The sequence below is a fragment of the Ranitomeya variabilis genome, chromosome 2, assembly GCF_051348905.1.
Source record: "Ranitomeya variabilis isolate aRanVar5 chromosome 2, aRanVar5.hap1, whole genome shotgun sequence".
In the NCBI taxonomy this organism is placed as follows: domain Eukaryota; kingdom Metazoa; phylum Chordata; class Amphibia; order Anura; family Dendrobatidae; genus Ranitomeya; species Ranitomeya variabilis.
This window is the reverse complement of record NC_135233.1, coordinates 470,781,170-470,803,498: the sequence shown is the minus strand read 5'-3', so window position 1 is coordinate 470,803,498 and position 22,329 is coordinate 470,781,170. Positions and strand designations below refer to the sequence as shown.

The 22,329-nt window shown below is 50.7% G+C and overlaps 1 long non-coding RNA gene across 2 annotated transcripts in view; it reads right to left on the bottom strand.

Annotated features, from left to right (window-relative positions):
* Positions 1 to 22,329, bottom strand: part of LOC143806803 (uncharacterized) — a 52,049-nt gene that overhangs the window by 28,827 nt on the left and 893 nt on the right. The window contains exons 2-3 of one of the 2 annotated variants that reach the window (XR_013221560.1): positions 4,206 to 4,294; positions 1,351 to 3,618 (exon numbers count right to left, since the gene is read on the bottom strand). This is a non-coding gene — a long non-coding RNA (uncharacterized LOC143806803). Of the gene's footprint in view, positions 1 to 1,350; positions 3,619 to 4,205; positions 4,295 to 22,329 lie in introns of those variants that run through there. The other variant, XR_013221561.1, reaches the window with a different exon arrangement.

Below are 22,329 nucleotides of genomic sequence, written 5' to 3'. Positions count from 1 at the left end.
ATAAAAAATTGTGGGCTAAAAAATCATTTTTGAGAAAAGAAAAATTATTTTTTATTTTCATGGCTCTGCGTTATAAACTTCTGTGAAGCACTTGGGGGTTCAAAGTGCTCACCACACATCTAGATTAGTTCCTTGGGAGGTCTAGTTTCCAAAATGGGGTCACTTGTGTGGGAGCTCCAATGTTTAGGCACACAGGGGCTCTCCAAACGCGACATGGTGTCCGCTAATGATTGGAGCTAATTTTCCATTCAAAAAGTCAAATGGCGTGCCTTCCCTTCCGAGCCCTGCCGTGCGCCCAAACAGTGGTTTACCCCCACATATGGGGTATCATCGTACTCAGAACAAACTGGACAACAACATTTGGGGTCCAATTTCTCCTATTACCCTTGGGAAAATAAAAAATTCTGGGCTAAAAATCATTTTTGAGGAAAGAAAAATTATTTTTTATTTTCACGGCTCTGCGTTATAAACTTCTGTGAAGCACCTGGGGGTTATAAGTGCTCACTATGCATCTAGATAAGTTTCTTGGGGGGTCTAGTTTCCAAAATGGGGTCACTTGTAGGGGAGCTCCAATGGTTAGGCACACAGGGGCTCTCCAAACGCGACATGGTGTCCGCTAAAGATTGGAGCTAATTTTCCATTCAAAAAGTCAAATGGCACGCCTCCCCTTCCGAGCCTGGCCGTGCACCCAAACAGTGGTTTACCCCCACATATGAGGTATCGGCATACTCAGGAGAAATTGCCCAACAAGTTTTAGGATCCATTTTATCCTGTTGCCCATGTGAAAATGAAAGAATTGAGGCTAAAAGAAATTTTGTGTGAAAAAAAAGTACTTTTTCATTTTTGCGGATCAATTTGTGAAGCACCTGGGGGTTTAAAGTGCTCACTATGCCTCTGGATGAGTTCCTTGGGGGGTCTAGTTTCCAAAATGGGGTCACTTGTGGAGGAGCTCCAATGTTTAGGCACACAGGGGCTTTCCAAACGCGACATGGTGTCCGCTAACGATGGAGATAATTTTCCATTCAAAAAGTCAAATGGCGCTCCTTCCCTTCCGAGCCTTACCATGTGCCCAAACAGTGGTTTACCCCCACATGTGAGGTATTGGTGTACTCAGGAGAAATTGCCCAACAAAATTTAGGATCCATTTTATCCTGTTGCCCATGTGAAAATGAAAAAATTGAGGCTAAAATAATTTTTTTGTGAAAAAAAAGTACTTTTTCATTTTTACGGATCAATTTGTGAAGCACCTGGGGGTTTAAAGTGCTCACTATGCTTCTAGATAAGTTCCTTGGGGGGTCTAGTTTCCAAAATGTGGTCACTTGTGGGGGAGCTCCAATGTTTAGGCACACGGGGGCTCTCCAAACACGACATGGTGTCCGCTAAAGATTGGAGCCAATTTTTCATTCAAAAAGTCAAATGGCGCTCCTTCCCTTCCGAGCCCTGCCGTGCGCCCAAACAGTGGTTTACCCCCACATATGAGGTATCAGCGTACTCAGGACAAATTGGACAACAACGTCCCTGGTCCAGTTTCTCCTTTTACCCTTGGGAAATTAAAAAAATTGTTGCTAAAAGATCATTTTTGTGACTAAAAAGTTAAATGTTCATTTTTTACTTCCATGTTGCTTCTGCTGCTGTGAAACACCTGAAGGGTTAATAAACTTCTTGAATGTGGTTTTGAGCACCTTGAGGGGTGCAGTTTAGAATGGTGTCACTTTTGGGTATTTTCAGCCATATAGAACCCTCAAAATGACTTCAAATGTGAGGTGGTCCCTAAAAAAAATGGTTTTGTAAATTTTGTTGTAAAAATTAGAAATCACTGGTCAAATTTTAACCCTTATAACTTCCTAGCAAAAAAAAAAATTGTTTCCAAAATTGTGCTGATGTAAAGTAGACATGTGGGAAACGTTATTTATTAACTATTTTGTGTCACATAACTCTGGTTTAACAGAATAAAAATTCAAAATGTGAAAATTGCGAAATTTTCAAATTTTTTGCCAAATTTCCGTTTTTTTCACAAATAAACTCAAAAATTATCAACCTAAATTTACCACTAACATGAAGCCCAATATGTCACGAAAAAACAATCTCAGAATCGCTAGGATCCGTTGAAGCGTTCCTGAGTTATTAACTCATAAAGGGACACTGGTCAGAATTGCAAAAAACGGCAAGGTCATTAAGGCCAAAATAGGCTGGGTCATGAAGGGGTTAAAAGAGCATTACCGGTAAGTAATCCGGCTTTTTTTTTTTTTTTTTTTTAACAGGTGATCGAGGGCTTAGGTGATTGGTGAGGATGTACTGTATGTTGTATGTACTGTATGTGTGTGTTTTTGTTTTTTTTTTACAGTTGAACACAGCAGCCAGATGATGGGACTACTACTGTCCCATCATCCGGCTAGCTGTCACTGTAGCACTCATAGCCGGATGGGACTAATAGTCGCATTGGACGAGGCCCACACACAACGTTTCATGCAGGCACATCTGCAGCAGATCCACAGATCTTTTTTTAAACCTGCGGTTTTGCTGTGGATTTGCCTGACACAATGGAAGTCAATGGGTGCAGAAATGCTGCAGATCCGCAAAAAGAATTGACATGCTGTGAAAAAAAAAACTGTGATTCTGCGCGTTTTTTCCACAGCAATTTCACATTGACTAACACTGCTTGTGCACTACACTGGGGATTTGATGCAATTCCGCGCGTCCAAAATTGCTGCGGATCCGCATCAAAATCTGCAACGTGCCATAACACGCCAATTCTTCAATTCTCTGAGCGGATTTTGCTTCTTGGGCTGAGTTCACAACTGAAAGTTTCTGTATGTAAAATCTGTGCATGTTTTCTACGCTTATTTACAAATGTCTGTGTTTTTTTTTTTTTTATTATTATTGTTGAAATGCGACAGATAAAAAAAATGGTAGAAAGAATATATCCTGAGGGTTTAGGTATTGAAATGCATGGGAAAATCAGCACCAAAAAGATGCATTTCAGCAGCAGAAATGGACACGCACAGGATTTAAAAATGGAAAACCGCAATTAGAGACAATTTTTTTTTTATTGTGATGATTCAAATTAAGATCTGGATTAAATACGTAACATGTTAACCCAGCCTCAAAATGGAAAGAGTAAAATCTGCTTGTACTACTAGCTGCTTTACTGTAGGAGTGCTGCAAAAGAAAAATACACAACAATTCTGCAATGTGTGAATTCAGCTGCATGTCAATGTTTAAAGTTTTTTTTTTTCCCCCCCAGAAACCGCACTACTCTAGGACAGAGGTTTTTCTGGTATCGTCTAACATATTCAAGTGGATGAGGTTCAGCTGCAGAGGTGTAACCATCGCAGTTGCTCAGGGAGCAACTTGGTCCGCCGACCCCAGCACCTACTGTACTTTAGCTGGATGTGTGTCCAAAAACGCACATCCAGCTGAAATGTATTGCAGTACAGAGACCCTCTGGTGCTCTACGCTGCAATACCCGCTGCCAGCCAATAAGAGGCCACAGTTGATCTCGGTGTGCCAGGTGTTAGCGTCACGTGGCAGTGACATCGTGTCGCCATAGCAGGAATGCCAGTGTTAGCTGCCGGCCTCTGCCCCCGCTGCAGAAGAGGACGCCGCTCATCGTGGGATCTGAGGAAGGTGAGAAAAATGTTTTTGTGCATGCAGATGCAGAACGGAGGACTTGCATAACAGAAAGGGACCTATTATAGGGGACATATATAATAAAAAGGGACCCAGGATGGGGGGCATATCTACCAGAAAGGGGCCCATGATGGGGGGGACATGTATACCAGAAGGGTGCCCAGGATAGGGGGCATGTATACCAGAAAGGGGCCCAGGATGGGGGACATGTATACCAGAAAGGGACTCACGATGGGAGACATAAATACCAGAATGGTGGACATGCAAAGCAAAAGTGGGCCCAGGATAGGGAACATAAATACCAGAAAGGGACCCAGGATGGGAGAAATGCAGAGGCGTAGCTAGGGTTTTGGTTCAGGGGGGGGCAAAGCTGAATGGGCCCCTAACCAGGTAACCTTGATTACAACTGGGTGACACACCCTAATAGTGTAGGAGAACCTCAGCAGATGACCGCCCTGTTACTGAAAATCTCTATATAACGACCAACATGGATATTACCGCCATATGGTCAGTGGCAGATACCAGCCCTACAGAACATATAACAGATCACTGCACAGTTACAGATAATGACTTACCGCTGACATCCTTTCTGATGGAATCGTTCACTTTTCCGGTCTTTTCCATCTGGCCCAGACTGACATGACATCTTCCAGCCAGGACTCTGCTGCAGAGAATACAACAAAGACACGTTTCACTTCTCGTATCACAGCCCCATCACCATCTATTCCCAACCTGCACAAACTCCTCATCCTGCTGATACCCCAATACTGAGCCGCTGCTGCCGTATGTGTCCCTATTACTGCACCTGATACCCCAATACTGAGCCGCTGCTGCCGTATGTGTCCCTATTACTGCACCTGATACCCCAATACTGAGCCGCTGCTGCCGTATGTGACCCTATTACTGCACCTGATACCCCAATACTGAGCCGCTGCTGCCGTATGTGACCCTATTACTGCCCCTGATACCCCAATACTGAGCCGCTGCTGCCGTATGTGTCCCTATTGCTGCACCTGATACCCCGATACTGAGCCGCTGCTGCCGTATGTGTCCCTATTACTGCCCGATACTGAGCTGCTGCTGCTGTATGTGTCCCTATTACTGCACCTGATACCCCGATACTGAGCCGCTGCTGCCATAAGTGTCCCTATTACTGCCCAATACTGAGCCGCTGCTGCCGTATGTGTCCCTATTACTGCCCGATACTGAGCCACTGCTGCTGTGTGTCCCTATTACTGCCCCTGATATCCCAATACTAAACTGCTGCTGCCATATGTGTTCCTATTCCTGCCCTGATACCCCGATACTGAGCTGCCGCATGAGTCCCTATTACTGCACCTGATACCCCACTACTGAGCCGCTGCTGCCGTATGTGTCCCTATTACTGCCCCTGATACCCCGATACTGAGCCGCTGCTGCCGTCTGTGTCCCTATTACTGCCCCTGATACTCCAATACTGAGCCGCTGCTGCGATGTGTCCCTATTACTGCCCAATACTGAGCCGCTGCTGCCGTATGTATCCCTATTACTGCACCTGATACCCCACTACTGAGCCGCTGCTGCCGTATGTGTCCCTATTACTGCCCCTGATACTCCGATACCGAGCCGCCGCTGCCATGTGTCCCTATTACTGCCCAATACTGAGCCGATGCTGCCGTATGTGTTCCTATTACTGCACCTGATACCCCACTACTGAGCCGCTGCTGCCGTATGTGTCCCTATTACTGCCCCTGATACCCCGATACTGAGCCGCTGCTGCCATATGTGTCCCTATTACTGCCCGATACTGAGCCGCTGCTGCTGTATGTGTCCCTATTACTGCCCCTGTGCTCCCAATACTGAGCTGCTGCTGCCGTATGTGTACCTATTGCTGCACCTGATACCCCGATACTGAGCCGCCGCTGCCGTATGTTTCTACTGCACCTGATACTCTGATACTGAGCCGCCGCTGCCGTATGTGTCCCTATTACTGCCCCTGATACTGCGATACTGAGCCGCCGCTGCCATATGTGTCCCTATTACTGCCCAATACTAAGCCGCTGCTGCCGTATGTGTCCCTATTACTGCACCCTATACCCCAATACTGAGCCGCTGCTGCCGTATGTGTCCGTATAACTGCCCCTGATACCCCAATACTGAGCCGCTGCTACCGTATGTGTCCTTATTACTGCCCCTGATACCCCAATACTGAGCCGCTGCTACCGTATGTGTCCCTATTACTGCCCGATACCCCGATACTGAGCTGCTGCTGCCGTATGTTTCCCTATTACTGCCCCTGATACCCCGATACTGAGCCGCTGCTGCCGTATGTGTCCCTATTACTGCCCGATACTGAGCCGCTGCTGTCGTATGTGTCTCTATTACTGCCCCTGATACCCCAATACTGAGCCGCTGCTGCTGTATGTGTCCCTATTACTGCACCTGATACCCCGATACTGAGCCGCCGCTGCCATATGTGTCCCTATTACTGCCCAATACTGAGCCGCTGCTGCCGTATGTGTCCCTATTACTGCCCCTGATATCCCAATACTGAGCTGCTGCTGCCATATGTGTCCCTATTACTGCCCCTGATATCCCAATACTGAGCCGCTGCTGCCGTATGTGTCCCTATTACTGCCCCTGATACCCCGATACTGAGCCGCTGCTGCCGTATGTGTCCCTATTACTGCAACTGATACCCCAATACTGAGACTCTTCTGCCATGTGTCCCTATTACTGCCCAATACTGAGCCGCTGCTCCCGTATGTGTCCCTAAAAATGCCCCTGATACTCTGATACCGAGCCGCTGCTGCCGTATATGTCCCTATTACTGCCCGTTACTGAGCCGCTGCTGCTGTATGTGTCCCTATTACTGCCCAATACTGAGCCGCTGCTGCTGTATGTGTCCCTATTACTGCCCCTGATACTCCGATACTGAGTTGCTGCTGCTGCTGTATGTGTCCCTATTACTGCCCCTGATATCCCAATACTGAGCCGCTGCTGCCGTATGTGTCCCTATTACTGCCCCTGATACCCCGATACTGAGCCGCTGCTGCCGTATGTGTCCCTATTACTGCCCGATACTGAGCCGCTGCTGCCGTATGTGTCCCTATTACTGCAACTGATACCCCAATACTGAGACTCTTCTGCCATGTGTCCCTATTACTGCCCAATACTGAGCCGCTGCTCCCGTATGTGTCCCTAAAAATGCCCCTGATACTCTGATACCGAGCCGCTGCTGCCGTATATGTCCCTATTACTGCCCGATACTGAGCCGCTGCTGCTGTATGTGTCCCTATTACTGCCCCTGATACTCCGATACTGAGCTGCTGCTGTATGTGTCCCTATTACTGCCCCTGATACTCCGATACTGAGCTGCTGCTGCTGTATGTGTCCCTATTACTGCCCGATACTGAGCCGCTGCTGCTGTATGTGTCCCTATTACTGCCCCTGATACCCCAATACTGAGCCGCTGCTGCCGTATGTGTCCCTATTACTGCCCCTGATACTCCGATACTGAGCTGCCGCTGCTGCCGTATGTGTCCCTATTACTGCACCGGATACCCCACTACTGAGCCGCTGCTGCCGTATGTGTCCCTATTACTGCCCGATACTGAGCCGCTGCTGCCTTATGTATCCCTATTACTGCCCGATACTGAGCCGCTGCTGTCGTATGTGTCCCTATTACTGCCCCTGATACCCCAATACTGAGCTGCTGCTGCCGTATGTGTCCCTATTACTGCAACTGATACCCCGATACTGAGCCGCCGCTGCCATATGTGTCCCTATTACTGCCCCTTAGGGTATGTGTCCACGTTCAGGATTGCATCAGGATTTGGTCAGGATTTTTCATCAGTATTTGTAAGCCAAAACCAGGAGTGGGTGATAAATGCAGAAGTGGTGCATATGTTTCTATTATACTTTTCCTCTAATTGTTCCACTCCTGGTTTTGGCTTACAAATACTGATGAAAAATCCTGACCAAATCCTGATGCAATCCTGAACGTGGACACATACCCTAATACTCCGATACCGAGCCGCTGCTGCCATATGTGTCCCTATTACTGCCCGATACTGAGCCGCTGCTGCTGTATGTGTCCCTATTACTGCCCCTGATATCCCAATACTGAGCTGCTGCTGCCATATGTGTCCCTATTACTGCCCCTGATACCCCGATACTGAGCCGCTGCTGCCGTATGTGTCCCTATTACTGCCCAATACTGAGCCGCTGCTGCCGTATGTGTCCCTATTACTGCACCTGATACCCCAATACTGAGCCGCTACTGCCGTATGTGTCCCTATTACTGCACCTGATACCCCACTACTGAGCCGCTGCTGCCGTATGTGTCCCTATTACTGCCCGATACCCCGATACTGAGCCGCTGCTGCCGTATGTGTCCCTATTACTGCCCCTGATACCCCGATACTGAGCCACTGCTGCCGTATGTGTCCCTATTACTGCCCCTGATACCCCGATACTGAGCCGCTGCTGCCGTATGTGTCCCTATTACTGCCCGATACTGAGCCGCTGCTGCCGTATGTGTCCCTATTACTGCCGCTGATACCCCAATACTGAGCTGCTGCTGCCATATGTGTCCCTATTACTGCAACTGATACCCTGATACTGAGCCGCCGCTGCCGTATGTGTCCATTACTGCCCCCTGATACCCCAATACTGAGCCGCTGCTGCCGTATGTGTCCCTATTACTGCACCTGATACCCCACTACTGAGCCGCTGCTGCCGTATGTGTCCCTATTACTGCCCGATACTGAGCCGCTGCTGCCGTATGTGTCCCTATTACTGCCGCTGATACCCCAATACTGAGCTGCTGCTGCCATATGTGTCCCTATTACTGCAACTGATACCCCGATACTGAGCCGCTGCTGCCATATGTGTCCCTATTACTGCCCGATACTGAGCCGCTGCTGCCGTATGTGTCCCTATTACTGCCGCTGATACCCCACTACTGAGCCGCTGCTGCCATATGTGTCCCTATTACTGCCCGATACTGAGCCGCCGCTGCCGTATGTGTCCCTATTACTGCCTCTGATACCCCGATACTGAGCCGCTTCTGCCATGTGTCCCTATTACTGCCAATACTGAGCCGCTGCTCCCGTATGTGTCCCTAAAAATGCCCCTGATACTCCGATACCGAGCCGCTGCTGCCGTATATGTCCCTATTACTGCCCGATACTGAGCCGCTGCTGCCGTATGTGTCCCTATTACTGCACCTGATACCCCGATAATGAGCCGCCGCTGCCATATGTGTCCCTATTACTGCCCGATACTGAGCTGCTGCTGCTGTATCTGTCCCTATTACTGCCCCTGATATCCCAATACTGAGCTGCTGCTGCCATATGTGTCCCTATTACTGCCCCTGATATCCCAATACTGAGCCGCTGCTGCCATATGTTTCCCTATTACTGCCCAATACTGAGCCGCTGCTGCTGTATGTGTCCCTATTACTGCCCCTGACATCCCAATACTGAGCTGTTGCTGCCATGTGTCCCTATTACTGCCCCGGATACCCCGATATTGAGCTGCCGCATGAGTCCCTATTACTGCACCTGATACCCCGATACTGAGCCGCCGCTGCCGTATGTTTCCCTATTACTGCCCAATACTGAGCCGCTGCTGCCGTATACACTATGTTCCAAATTATTATGCAAATTACATTTTTATCAGATTTTCCTAAATGGTCAGTGCAAATGACAGTCAGTCTATTAAGTCATCACCCGTTAGCTTATACATCAAATTTTATTGAAGAAACCTCCCAATGATAACAGTATAATCTCCAAAATGAATAAAAACTCAAAATGCACTGTTCCAAATTATTAGGTACAGTAGAATTTCTAAACATTTGATATGTTTTAAAGAACTGAAAATGCTCATTTGTGAAATTTGCAGCTTTAGGAGGTCACATTCACTGAACAAAAAAGCTATTTAACGCCAAAACATCCCAACAGGCCAAGTTACATGTTAACATCGGACCCTTCTTTGATGTCACCTTCACATTTCTTGCATCCATTGAACTTGTGAGTTTTTGGAGAGTTTCTGCTTGTATTTCTTTGCATGAAGTTGGAATAGCCTCCCAGAGCTGCTGTTTTGATGTGAACTGCCTCCCACCCTCATAGATCTTTTGCTTGATGATCCTCTAAAGGTTCTCTATAGGGTTGAGGTCAGGGGAAGATGGTGGCCACACCATGAGTTTATCTCCTTTTATGCCCATAGCAGCCAATGACTCAGAGGTATTCTTTGCAGCATGAGATGGGGCATTGTCATGCATGAAGATGATTTTGCTCCTGAAGGCACCTTTCTGCTTTTTAGACCATAGAAGAAAGTTGTCAGTCAGAAACTCTATATACTTTGCAGAGGTCATTTTCACACCTTCAGGAACCTTAAAGGGCCTTACCAGCTGTTTCCCTTGATTCTGGCCCGAAACATGACTCCTCCACCTCCTCGCTGACGTTGCAGCCTTGTTGGGACATGGTGACCATCCACCAACCATCCACTACTCCATCCATCTGGACCATCCAGGGTTGCTCAACACTTATCAGTAAACAAGACTGTTTGGAAATTAGTCTTCATGTATGTGTGGGCCCAATACAACCATTTCTGCTTGTGAACACTGTTTAAGGGTGGCCGAATAGTAGGTTTATGCACCACAGCAAGCCTTTGAAGGAGCCTACACCTTGAGGTTCGAGGGACTCCAGAGGCACCAGCAGCTTCAAATATCTGTTTGCTGCTTTGTAATGGCTTTTTAGCAGCTGCTCTCTTAAGCCGATGAACTTGCCTGACTGAAATCTTCCTCATTATGCCTTTATCAGCACAAACACATGTGTGCTCAGATACAGCCACAAATCTCTTAACAGTACGATGATTTCTAATGTTTTCATCCCTTCACCAAGACATTGCGCTATTTGATGCTTTTCAGCAGCAGAGAGATCCTTTTTCTTTCCCATGTTACTTGAAAACTGTGACCTGCTTAATAATGTGGAACATCATTTTTAAGTAGTTTTCCTTTAATTAGAATCACCTGGAAAACCAATTATCACATGTGTTTAAGATTGATTTCAGTGATCCATTGAGCCCTGAGACACAATACCATCCACGAGTTTATTTGAAAAACAAAACAATTAAATCTTTATGACACTTAAATCCAATTTGCATAATAATTTGGAACACCGTGTATGTCCCTATTACTGCACCTGATACCCCAATACTGAGCCGCCGCTGCCGTGTCTACTGCACCTGATACCCCAATACTGAGCCGCTGCTGCCGTATGTGTCCCTATTACTGCACCTGATACCCCGATACTGAGCCGCCGCTGCCGTTTGTGTCTACTGCACCTGATACCCCAATACTGAGCCGCCGCTGCCGTGTCTACTGCACCTGATACCCCAATACTGAGCCGCTGCTGCCGAATGTGTCCCTATTACTGCCCCTGATACCCCAAAACTGAGCCGCTGCTGCCGTATGTGTCCCTATTACTGCACCTGATACCGCAATACTGAGCCGCTGCTGCTGTATGTGTCCCTATTACTGCCCTGATACCCCAATACTGAGCCGCTGCTTCCATATGTGTCCCTATTACTGCCCCTGATACCCCAATACTGAGCTGCTGCTGCCGTATGTGTCCCTATTACTGCACCTGATACCCTACTACTGAGCCGCTGCTGCCGTATGTGTCCCTATTACTGCCCCTGATACCCCGATACTGAGCCGCTGCTGCCATATGTGTCCTTATAACTGCCCCCGATACCCCAATACTGAGCCGCTGCTGCCGTATGTGTCCCTATTACTGCCCAATACTGAGCCGCTGCTGCCGTATGTGTCCCTATTACTGCCCCTGATACCCCAATACTGAGCTGCTGCCATATTTGTCCCTATTACTGCAACTGATACCTAGCCGCCGCTGCCGTATGTGTCCCTATTACTGCACCTGATACCCCGATACTGAGCCGCTGCTGCCGTATGTGAACCTATTACTGCCCAATACTGAGCCGCTGCTGCCGTATGTGAACCTATTACTGCCCGATACTGAGCCGCTGCTGCCGTATGTGTCCCTATTAATGCCCCTGATACCCCAATACTGAGCCGCTGCTGCTGTATGTGTCCCTATTACTGCACCTGATACCCCGATACTGAGCCGCTGCTGCCGTATGTGTCCCTATTACTGCACCTGATACCCCAATACTGAGCCGCCGCTGCCATATGTGTCCCTATTACTGCCCGATACTGAGCCACTGCTGCAGTATGTGTTCCTATTACTGCACCTGATACCCCGATACTGAGCCGCCGCTGCCGTATGTTTCTACTGCACCTGATACTCCGATACTGAGCCGCCACTGCCGTATGTGTCCCTATTACTGCCCGATACTGAGCCGCTGCTGCCGTATGTGTCTCTATTACTGCCCGATACCCCGATACTGAGCCGCTGCTGCAGTTTGTGTCCCTATTACTGCCCAATACTGAGCTGCCGCTGCCGTATGTGTCCCTATTACTGCACCTGATACCCCGATACTAAGCCGCCGCTGCTGTATGTGTCCCTATTACTGCACCTGATACCCCAATACTGAGCCGCTGCTGCCGTATGTGTCCCTATTACTGCACCTGATACCCCAATACTGAGCCGCTGCTGCCGTATGTGTCCCTATTACTGCACCTGATACCCCGATACTAAGCCGCCGCTGCCGTATGTGTCCCTATTACTGCACCTGATACCCCAATACTGAGCCGCTGCTGACGTATGTGTCCCTATTACTGCCCCTGATACCCCAATACTGAGCCGCTGCTGCCGTATGTGTCCCTATTACTGCACCTGATACCCCAATGCTGAGCCACTGCTGCCGTGTGTGTCCCTATTACTGCACCTGATACTCCAATACTGAGCCGCTGCTGCCGTATGTGTCCCTATTACTGCACCTGATACCCCGATACTGAGCCGCTGCTGCCGTATGTGACCCTATTACTGCACCTGATACCCCAATACTGAGCCGCTGCTGCCGTATGTGTCCCTATTACTGCCCCTGATACCCCAATACTGAGCTGCTGCTGCCGTATGTGTCCCTATTACTGCACCTGATACCCTACTACTGAGCCGCTGCTGCCGTATGTGTCCCTATTACTGCCCCTGATACCCCGATACTGAGCCGCTGCTGCCGTATGTGTCCCTATTACTGCACCTGATACCCCGATACTGAGCCGCCGCTGCCATATGTGTCCCTATTACTGCCCGATACTGAGCCACTGCTGCAGTATGTGTTCCTATTACTGCACCTGATACCCCGATACTGAGCCGCCGCTGCCGTATGTGTCCCTATTACTGCCCGATACTGAGCCGCTGCTGCCGTATGTGTCTCTATTACTGCCCGATACCCCGATACTGAGCCGCTGCTGCAGTTTGTGTCCCTATTACTGCCCAATACTGAGCCGCCGCTGCCGTATGTGTCCCTATTACTGCACCTGATACCCCAATGCTGAGCCACTGCTGCCGTGTGTGTCCCTATTACTGCACCTGATACTCCAATACTGAGCCGCTGCTGCCGTATGTGTCCCTATTACTGCACCTGATACCCCGATACTGAGCCGCTGCTGCCGTATGTGACCCTATTACTGCACCTGATACCCCAATACTGAGCCGCTGCTGCCGTATGTGTCCCTATTACTGCCCCTGATACCCCAATACTGAGCTGCTGCTGCCGTATGTGTCCCTATTACTGCACCTGATACCCTACTACTGAGCCGCTGCTGCCGTATGTGTCCCTATTACTGCCCCTGATACCCCGATACTGAGCCGCTGCTGCCGTATGTGTCCCTATTACTGCACCTGATACCCCGATACTGAGCCGCCGCTGCCATATGTGTCCCTATTACTGCCCGATACTGAGCCACTGCTGCAGTATGTGTTCCTATTACTGCACCTGATACCCCGATACTGAGCCGCCGCTGCCGTATGTGTCCCTATTACTGCCCGATACTGAGCCGCTGCTGCCGTATGTGTCTCTGTTACTGCCCGATACCCCGATACTGAGCCGCTGCTGCAGTTTGTGTCCCTATTACTGCCCAATACTGAGCCGCCGCTGCCGTATGTGTCCCTATTACTGCCCGATACTGAGCCGCTGCTGACGTATGTGTCCCTATTACTTCACCTGATACCCCGATACTGAGCCGCCGCTGCCATATGTGTCCCTATTACTGCACCTGATAACCTGATACTGAGCCGCCGCTGCCGTATGTGTCTACTGCGCCTGATACCCCGATACCGAGCCGCCGCTGCTGTATGTGTCCCTATTACTGCACCTGATACCCCAATACTGAGCCGCTGCTGCCGTATGTGTCCCTATTACTGCCCCTGATACCCCGACACTGATTCGCCACTGCCGTATGTGTCCCTATTACTGCCCGATACTGAGCTGCCGCTGCCGTATGTGTCCCTATTACTGCACCTGATACCCCGATACTGAGCCGCCGCTGCCATATGTGTCCCTATTACTGCACCTGATACCCCGATACTGAGCCGCCGCTGCCGTATGTGTCCCTATTACTGCCCAATACTGAGCCGCTGCTGCCGTATGTGTCTACTGCACCTGATACCCCGATACCGAGCCGCTGCTGCCGTATGTGTCCCTATTACTGCACCTGATACCCCAATACTGAGCCGCTGCTGCCGTATGCGTCCCTATTACTGCCCCTGATACCCCGATACTGAGCCACCGCTGCCGTATGTTTCCCTATTACTGCCCCTGATGCCCCGATACTGAGCCGCTGCTGCCGTATGTCTACTGCACCTGATACCCCGATACCGAGCAGCCGCTGCCGTATGTGTCTTTATTACTGCACCTGATACCCCGATACTGAGCCGCTGCTGCCGTATGTGTCCCTATTACTGCACCTGATACCCCGATATTGAGCCGCCGCTGCCTTGTGTCCCTATTACTGCACCTGATACCCCGATACTGAGCCGCCGCTGCCGTATGTGTCCCTATTACTGCACCTGATACCCCGATACTGAGCCGCCGCTGCCTTGTGTCCCTATTACTGCACCTGATACCCCGATACCGAGCCGCCGCTGCCGTATGTGTCCCTATTACTGCACCTGATACCCCAATACTGAGCCGCTGCTGCCGTATGTGTCCCTATTACTGCACCTGATACCCCGATACTGAGCCGCCGCTGCCTTGTGTCCCTATTACTGCACCTGATACCCCGATACCGAGCCGCCGCTGCCGTATGTGTCCCTATTACTGCACCTGATAACCCAATACTGAGCCGCCGCTGCCGTATGTGTCCCTATTACTGCCCGATACTGAGCCGCTGCTGACGTATGTGTCCCTATTACTGCACCTGATAACCCAATACTGAGCCGCCGCTGCCGTATGTGTCCCTATTACTGCCCGATACTGAGCCGCTGCTGACGTATGTGTCCCTATTACTTCACCTGATACCCCGATACTGAGCCGCCGCTGCCATGTGTCCCTATTACTGCACCTGATAACCCAATACTGAGCCGCCGCTGCCGTATGTATCCCTATTACTGCCCAATACTGAGCCGCTGCTGCCGTATGTCCCTATTACTGCACCTGATACCCTGATACTGAGCCGCTGCTGCCGTATGTGTCTACTGCACCTGATACCCCGATACCGAGCCGCTGCTGCCGTATGTGTCCCTATTACTGCACCTGATACCCCAATACTGAGCCGCTGCTGCCGTATGCGTCCCTATTACTGCCCCTGATACCCCGATACTGAGCCACCGCTGCCGTATGTTTCCCTATTACTGCCCCTGATACGGCAGCAGCGGCTCAGTATCGGGGTATCAGGGGCAGTAATAGGGAAACATACGGCAGCGGTGGCTCAGTATCGGGGTATCAGGGGCAGTAATAGGGACGCATACGGCAGCAGCGGCTCAGTATTGGGGTATCAGGTGCAGTAATAGGGACACATACGGCAGCAGCGGCTCGGTATCGGGGTATCAGGTGCAGTAGACATACGGCAGCAGCGGCTCAGTATCGGGGTATGTCTACTGCACCTGATACCCCGATACCGAGCCGCTGCTGCCGTATGTGTCCCTATTACTGCACCTGATACCCCAATACTGAGCCGCTGCTGCCGTATGCGTCCCTATTACTGCCCCTGATACCCCGATACTGAGCCACCGCTGCCGTATGTTTCCCTATTACTGCCCCTGATACCCCGATACTGAGCCGCTGCTGCCGTATGTCTACTGCACCTGATACCCCGATACCGAGCAGCCGCTGCCGTATGTGTCTTTATTACTGCACCTGATACCCCGATACTGAGCTGCTGCTGCCGTATGTGTCCCTATTACTGCACCTGATACCCCGATATTGAGCCGCCGCTGCCTTGTGTCCCTATTACTGCACCTGATACCCCGATACTGAGCCGCCGCTGCCTTGTGTCCCTATTACTGCACCTGATACCCCGATACCGAGCCGCCGCTGCCGTATGTGTCCCTATTACTGCACCTGATACCCCAATACTGAGCCGCTGCTGCCGTATGTGTCCCTATTACTGCACCTGTTACCCCGATACTGAGCCGCCGCTGCCTTGTGTCCCTATTACTGCACCTGATACCCCGATACCGAGCCGCCGCTGCCGTATGTGTCCCTATTACTGCACCTGATAACCCAATACTGAGCCGCCGCTGCCGTATGTGTCCCTATTACTGCCCGATACTGAGCCGCTGCTGACGTATGTGTCCCTATTACTTCACCTGATACCCCGATACTGAGCCGCCGCTGCCATGTGTCCCTATTACTGCACCTGATAACCCAATACTGAGCCGCCGCTGCCGTATGTATCCCTATTACTGCCCAATACTGAGCCGCTGCTGCCGTATGTCCCTATTACTGCACCTGATACCCTGATACTGAGCCGCTGCTGCCGTATGTGTCTACTGCACCTGATACCCCGATACCGAGCCGCTGCTGCCGTATGTGTCCCTATTACTGCACCTGATACCCCAATACTGAGCCGCTGCTGCCGTATGCGTCCCTATTACTGCCCCTGATACCCCGATACTGAGCCACCGCTGCCGTATGTTTCCCTATTACTTCCCCTGATACCCCGATACTGAGCCGCTGCTGCCGTATGTCTACTGCACCTGATACCCCGATACCGAGCCGCTGCTGCCGTATGTGTCCCTATTACTGCACCTGATACCCCAATACTGAGCCGCTGCTGCCGTATGCGTCCCTATTACTGCCCCTGATACCCCGATACTGAGCCACCGCTGCCGTATGTTTCCCTATTACTGCCCCTGATACCCCGATACTGAGCCGCTGCTGCCGTATGTCTACTGCACCTGATACCCCGATACCGAGCTGCCGTATGTCTTTATTACTGCACCTGATACCCCGATACTGAGCTGCTGCTGCCGTATGTGTCCCTATTACTGCACCTGATACCCCGATATTGAGCCGCCGCTGCCTTGTGTCCCTATTACTGCACCTGATACCCCGATACTGAGCCGCCGCTGCCTTGTGTCCCTATTACTGCACCTGATACCCCGATACCGAGCCGCCGCTGCCGTATGTGTCCCTATTACTGCACCTGATACCCCAATACTGAGCCGATGCTGCCGTATGTGTCCCTATTACTGCCCCTGATACCCCAATACTGAGCTGCTGCTGGCGTATGTGTCCCTCTAACTGCCCCCGATACCCCAATACTGAGCCGCTGCTGCCGTATGTGTCCCTATTACTGCCCGATACTGAGCCGCTGCTGCCGTATGTGTCCCTATTACTGCCCCTGATACCCCAATACTGAGCTGCTGCCGTATTTGTCCCTATTACTGCAACTGATACCCCGATACCTAGCCGCCACTGCCGTATGTGTCCCTATTACTGCACCTGATACCCCGATACTGAGCCGCCGCTGCCGTATGTGAACCTATTACTGCCCAATACTGAGCTGCTGCTGCCGTATGTGAACCTATTACTGCCCCTGATACGCCGATACCGAGCCACCACTGCCGTATGTGTCCCTATTACTGCCCGATACTGAGCCGCTGCTGCCGTATGTGTCCCTATTAATGCCCCTGATACAGCAGCAGCGGCTCAGTATTGGGGTATCAGGTGCAGTAATAGGGACACATACGGCAGCAGCGGCTCAGTATCGGGGTATCAGGTGCAGTAATAGGGACACATACAGCAGCAGCGGCTCAGTATTGGGGTATGTGTCCCTATTACTGCACCTGATACTGAGCCGCTGCTGCCGTATGTGTCCCTATTACTGCCCCTGATACCCCAATACTGAGCTGCTGCTGCCGTATGTGTCCCTATTACTGCACCTGATACCCTACTACTGAGCCGCTGCTGCCGTATGTGTCCCTATTACTGCCCCTGATACCCCGATACTGAGCCGCTGCTGCCATGTGTCCCTATAACTGCCCCCGATACCCCAATACTGAGCCGCTGCTGCCGTATGTGTCCTTATTACTGCCCGATACTGAGCCGCTGCTGCCATATGTGTCCCTATTACTGCCCCTGATACCCCAATACTGAGCTGCTGCCGCATTTGTCCCTATTACTGCAACTGATACCCCGATACCGAGCCGCCACTGCCGTATGTGTCCCTATTACTGCCCGATACTGAGCCGCTGCTGCCGTATGTGTCCCTATTAATGCCCCTGATACCCCAATACTGAGCCGCTGCTGCTGTATGTGTCCCTATTACTGCACCTGATACCCCGATACTGAGCCGCCGCTGCCATATGTGTCCCTATTACTGCCCAATAGTGAGCCGCTGCTGCCGTATGTGTCCTTATAAATGCCCCTGATACTCCGATACCGAGCCGCTGCTGCCATATGTGTCCATTACTACCCGATACTGAGCCGCTGCTGCTGTATGTGTCCCTATTACTGCCCCTGATACCCCAATACCGAGCCGCTGCTGCTGTATATGTCCCTATTACTGCACCTGATACCCCGATACTGAGCCACCGCTGCCATATGTGTCCCTTTTCCTGCCCGATACTGAGCCGCTGCTGCTGTATGTGTCCCTATTACTGCCCGATATCCCAATACTGAGCTGCTGCTGCCATATGTGTCCCTATTACTGCCCCTTATACCCCGATACTGAGCTGCCGCATGAGTCCCTATTACTGCACCTGATACCCCGATACTGAGCCGCCACTGCCGTATGTGTCCCTATTACTGCCCAATACTGAGCTGCTGCTGCCATATATGTCCCTATTACTGCACCTGATACCCCGATACCGAGCCGCCGCTGTCGTATGTGTCCCTATTACTGCACCTGATACCCGAATACTGAGCCGCTGCTGCCGTATGCATCCCTATTACTGCCCCTGATACCCTGATACTGAGCCACCGCTGCCGTATGTGTCCCTATTACTGCACCTGATACTGAGCCGCCGCTGCCGTATGTGTCCCTATTACTGCACCTGATACCCTGATACTGAGCCGCCGCTGCCGTATGTGTCCCTATTACTGCCCGATACTGAGCCACTGCTGCAGTATGTGTTCCTATTACTGCACCTGATACCCCGATACTGAGCCGCCGCTGCCGTATGTTTCTACTGCACCTGATACTCCGATACTGAGCCGCCGCTGCCGTATGTGTCCCTATTACTGCCCGATACTGAGCCGCTGCTGCCGTATGTGTCTCTTACTGCCCGATACTGAGCCGCTGCTGCAGTGTGTCCCTATTACTGCCCAATACTGAGCCGCCGCTGCCGTATGTGTCCCTATTACTCTTAAACAAGAAGCAAAGAACACGGGCGCCACTGCCTTCCACATGTAGACCTTCAGCTATGCAAAATTCAGGTGCATTCATTAAGGGAAACAACTTATAATCCACCTCCAGTTACTGGGTGCTCCTCCAGAAAACTTCAGACAGTACAATTTGTTGCAAAGAAAAAAGGAGAGGAAGGCACTCACCGAACTGGAACTTGACTTGTCTTTATTAAATGTCCATTAAAACATCATGGCCGGGAGAATGAACAAGGAGCTCTTGTGAGCAGTGTATGGACGACGGCCGTTTCGCGCTGTCTCTGCGCTTCCACGGGTCTGTATAGACCCGTGGAAGCGCAGAGACAGCGCGAAACGGCCGTCGTCCGTACACTTCTCACTAGAGCTCCTTGTTCATTCTCCCGGCCATGATGTTTTAATGGACATTTAATAAAGACAAGTTAAGTTCCAGTTCGGTGAGTGCCTTCCTCTCCTTTTTTCTTTGTGACAAATTGTTTCCCTATTACTGCCCGATACCGATACTGAGTCGCCACTGCCGTATGTGTCCCTATTACTGCCCCTGATACCCTGATACTAAGCTGCCACTGCCGTATGTGTCCCTATTACTGCACCTGATACCCCGATACTGAGCCGCCGCTGCCGTGTGTCCCTATTACTGCACCTGATACCCCGATACTGAGCCGCCACTGGCGTATGTGACCCTATTACTGCCCCTGATACCCCAATACTGAGCAGCTAATGCCGTATGTGTCCCTATTACTGCACCTGCTGTGTGATTCTCTGTGCCTTCTAAATTCTAAAGCAACCCTCTATAATATAGTAATAACGGGTGCAAGTGCCCTAGAAAACAGTGTCCATATTTTGCACCCTAGAAAGTAATATTGTCCTCTGTGTGCCCCTTTGATAGTCACAGTAACCTGAGATCCCCTGTAACAAGAAGTGCCCACTTTACATTTAATAATGTCCTGAGTCTGCCCCCTGTACAGCTCCCCTATACAGTATAATGCCCACTCACTATATAGTACCATCCACACAGTATACTGACCCCTTAGTAGCCCCCAAACTGATGGCTCCAACACTGTATGATGGCCCCTTCACTGTAATCTCCACACTGTATGATGGCCTCCATATAGTATAATGCACCAGATCATCCTAAATATAGTATAATGCTCTCCCCATAGGTCTCCATATAGTATAATGCACTCCCCATAAGCCTCCATATAGTATAATGCGCTCCCCATGGGACTCCATATAGTATAATGCACTCCCCAAAGGACTCCATATAGTATAATGCATTCCCCATAGGCCTGCTCTATAGCACAAGACAGCATCCCCATATGCAGACCCTGCAGAATAAGACCGCACCCCATAGGTAGACCCTGTAGCGTAAGGCAGCACCCTATAGGCAGATCCTGTAGTGTAAGGCAGCACCCTATAGGCAGATCCTGTAGTATAAGGCAGCCCCCCATAGGCAGACTCTAGTAAAAGGCAGCCACCCATAGGCAGACTCTAGTAAAAGGCAGCCCCCCCATAGGCAGACTCTAGTAAAAGGCAGCCCCCCATAGGCAGACTCTAGTAAAAGGCAGCCCCCCATAGGCAGACTCTAGTAAAAGGCAGCACCCCATAGGAAGACTCTAGTAAAAGGCAGCCCCCATAGGCAGACTCTAGTAAAAGACAGCACCCCATAGGCAGACCCTGTAGTAAAAGGCAGCACCCCATAGGCAGACTCTAGTAAAAGGCAGCACCCCATAGGCAGACCCTGTAGTAAAAGGCAGCCCCCCTATAGGCAGATCCTGTAGTATAAGGCAGCACCCTATAGGCAGATCCTGTAGTATAAGGCAGCACCCTATAGGCAGATCCTGTAGTATAAGGCAGCACCCTATAGGCAGATCCTGTAGTATAAGGCAGCACCCCATAGGCAGATACTGAAGTATAAGGCAGCACCCATATAGGTATACCCTGTAGTATAAGGCAGCCCCCCCATAGGTAGACTCTAGTAAAAGGCAGCCCCCCATAGGCAGACTCTAGTAAAAGGCAGCCCCCCCATAGGCAGACTCTAGTAAAAGGCAGCCCCCCCATAGGCAGACTCTAGTAAAAGGCAGCCCCCCCATAGGCAGACTCTAGTAAAAGGCAGCCCCCCCATAGGCAGACTCTAGTAAAAGGCAGCCCCCCCATAGGCAGACTCTAGTAAAAGGCAGCCCCCCCATAGGCAGACTCTAGTAAAAGGCAGCCCCCCATAGGCAGACTCTAGTAAAAGGCAGCCCCCCCATAGGCAGACTCTAGTAAAAGGCAGCCCCCCATAGGCAGACTCTAGTAAAAGGCAGCCCCCATAGGCAGACTCTAGTAAAAGGCAGCACCCCATAGGCAGACCCTGTAGTAAAAGGCAGCCCCCCTATAGGCAGATCCTGTAGTATAAGGCAGCACCCTATAGGCAGATCCTGTAGTATAAGGCAGCACCCTATAGGCAGATCCTGTAGTATAAGGCAGCACCCTATAGGCAGATCCTGTAGTATAAGGCAGCACCCCATAGGCAGATACTGAAGTATAAGGCAGCACCCATATAGGTATACCCTGTAGTATAAGGCAGCCCCCCCATAGGTAGACTCTAGTAAAAGGCAGCCACCCATAGGCAGACTCTAGTAAAAGGCAGCCCCCCCATAGGCAGACTCTAGTAAAAGGCAGCCCCCCCCATAGGCAGACTCTAGTAAAAGGCAGCACCCCATAGGCAGACCCTGTAGTAAAAGGCAGCCCCCCTATAGGCAGATCCTGTAGTATAAGGCAGCACCCTATAGGCAGATCCTGTAGTATAAGGCAGCACCCTATAGGCAGATCCTGTAGTATAAGGCAGCACCCTATAGGCAGATCCTGTAGTATAAGGCAGCACCCCATAGGCAAATACTGAAGTATAAGGCAGCACCCATATAGGTATACCCTGTAGTATAAGGCAGCCCCCCCATAGGTAGACTCTAGTAAAAGGCAGCCCCC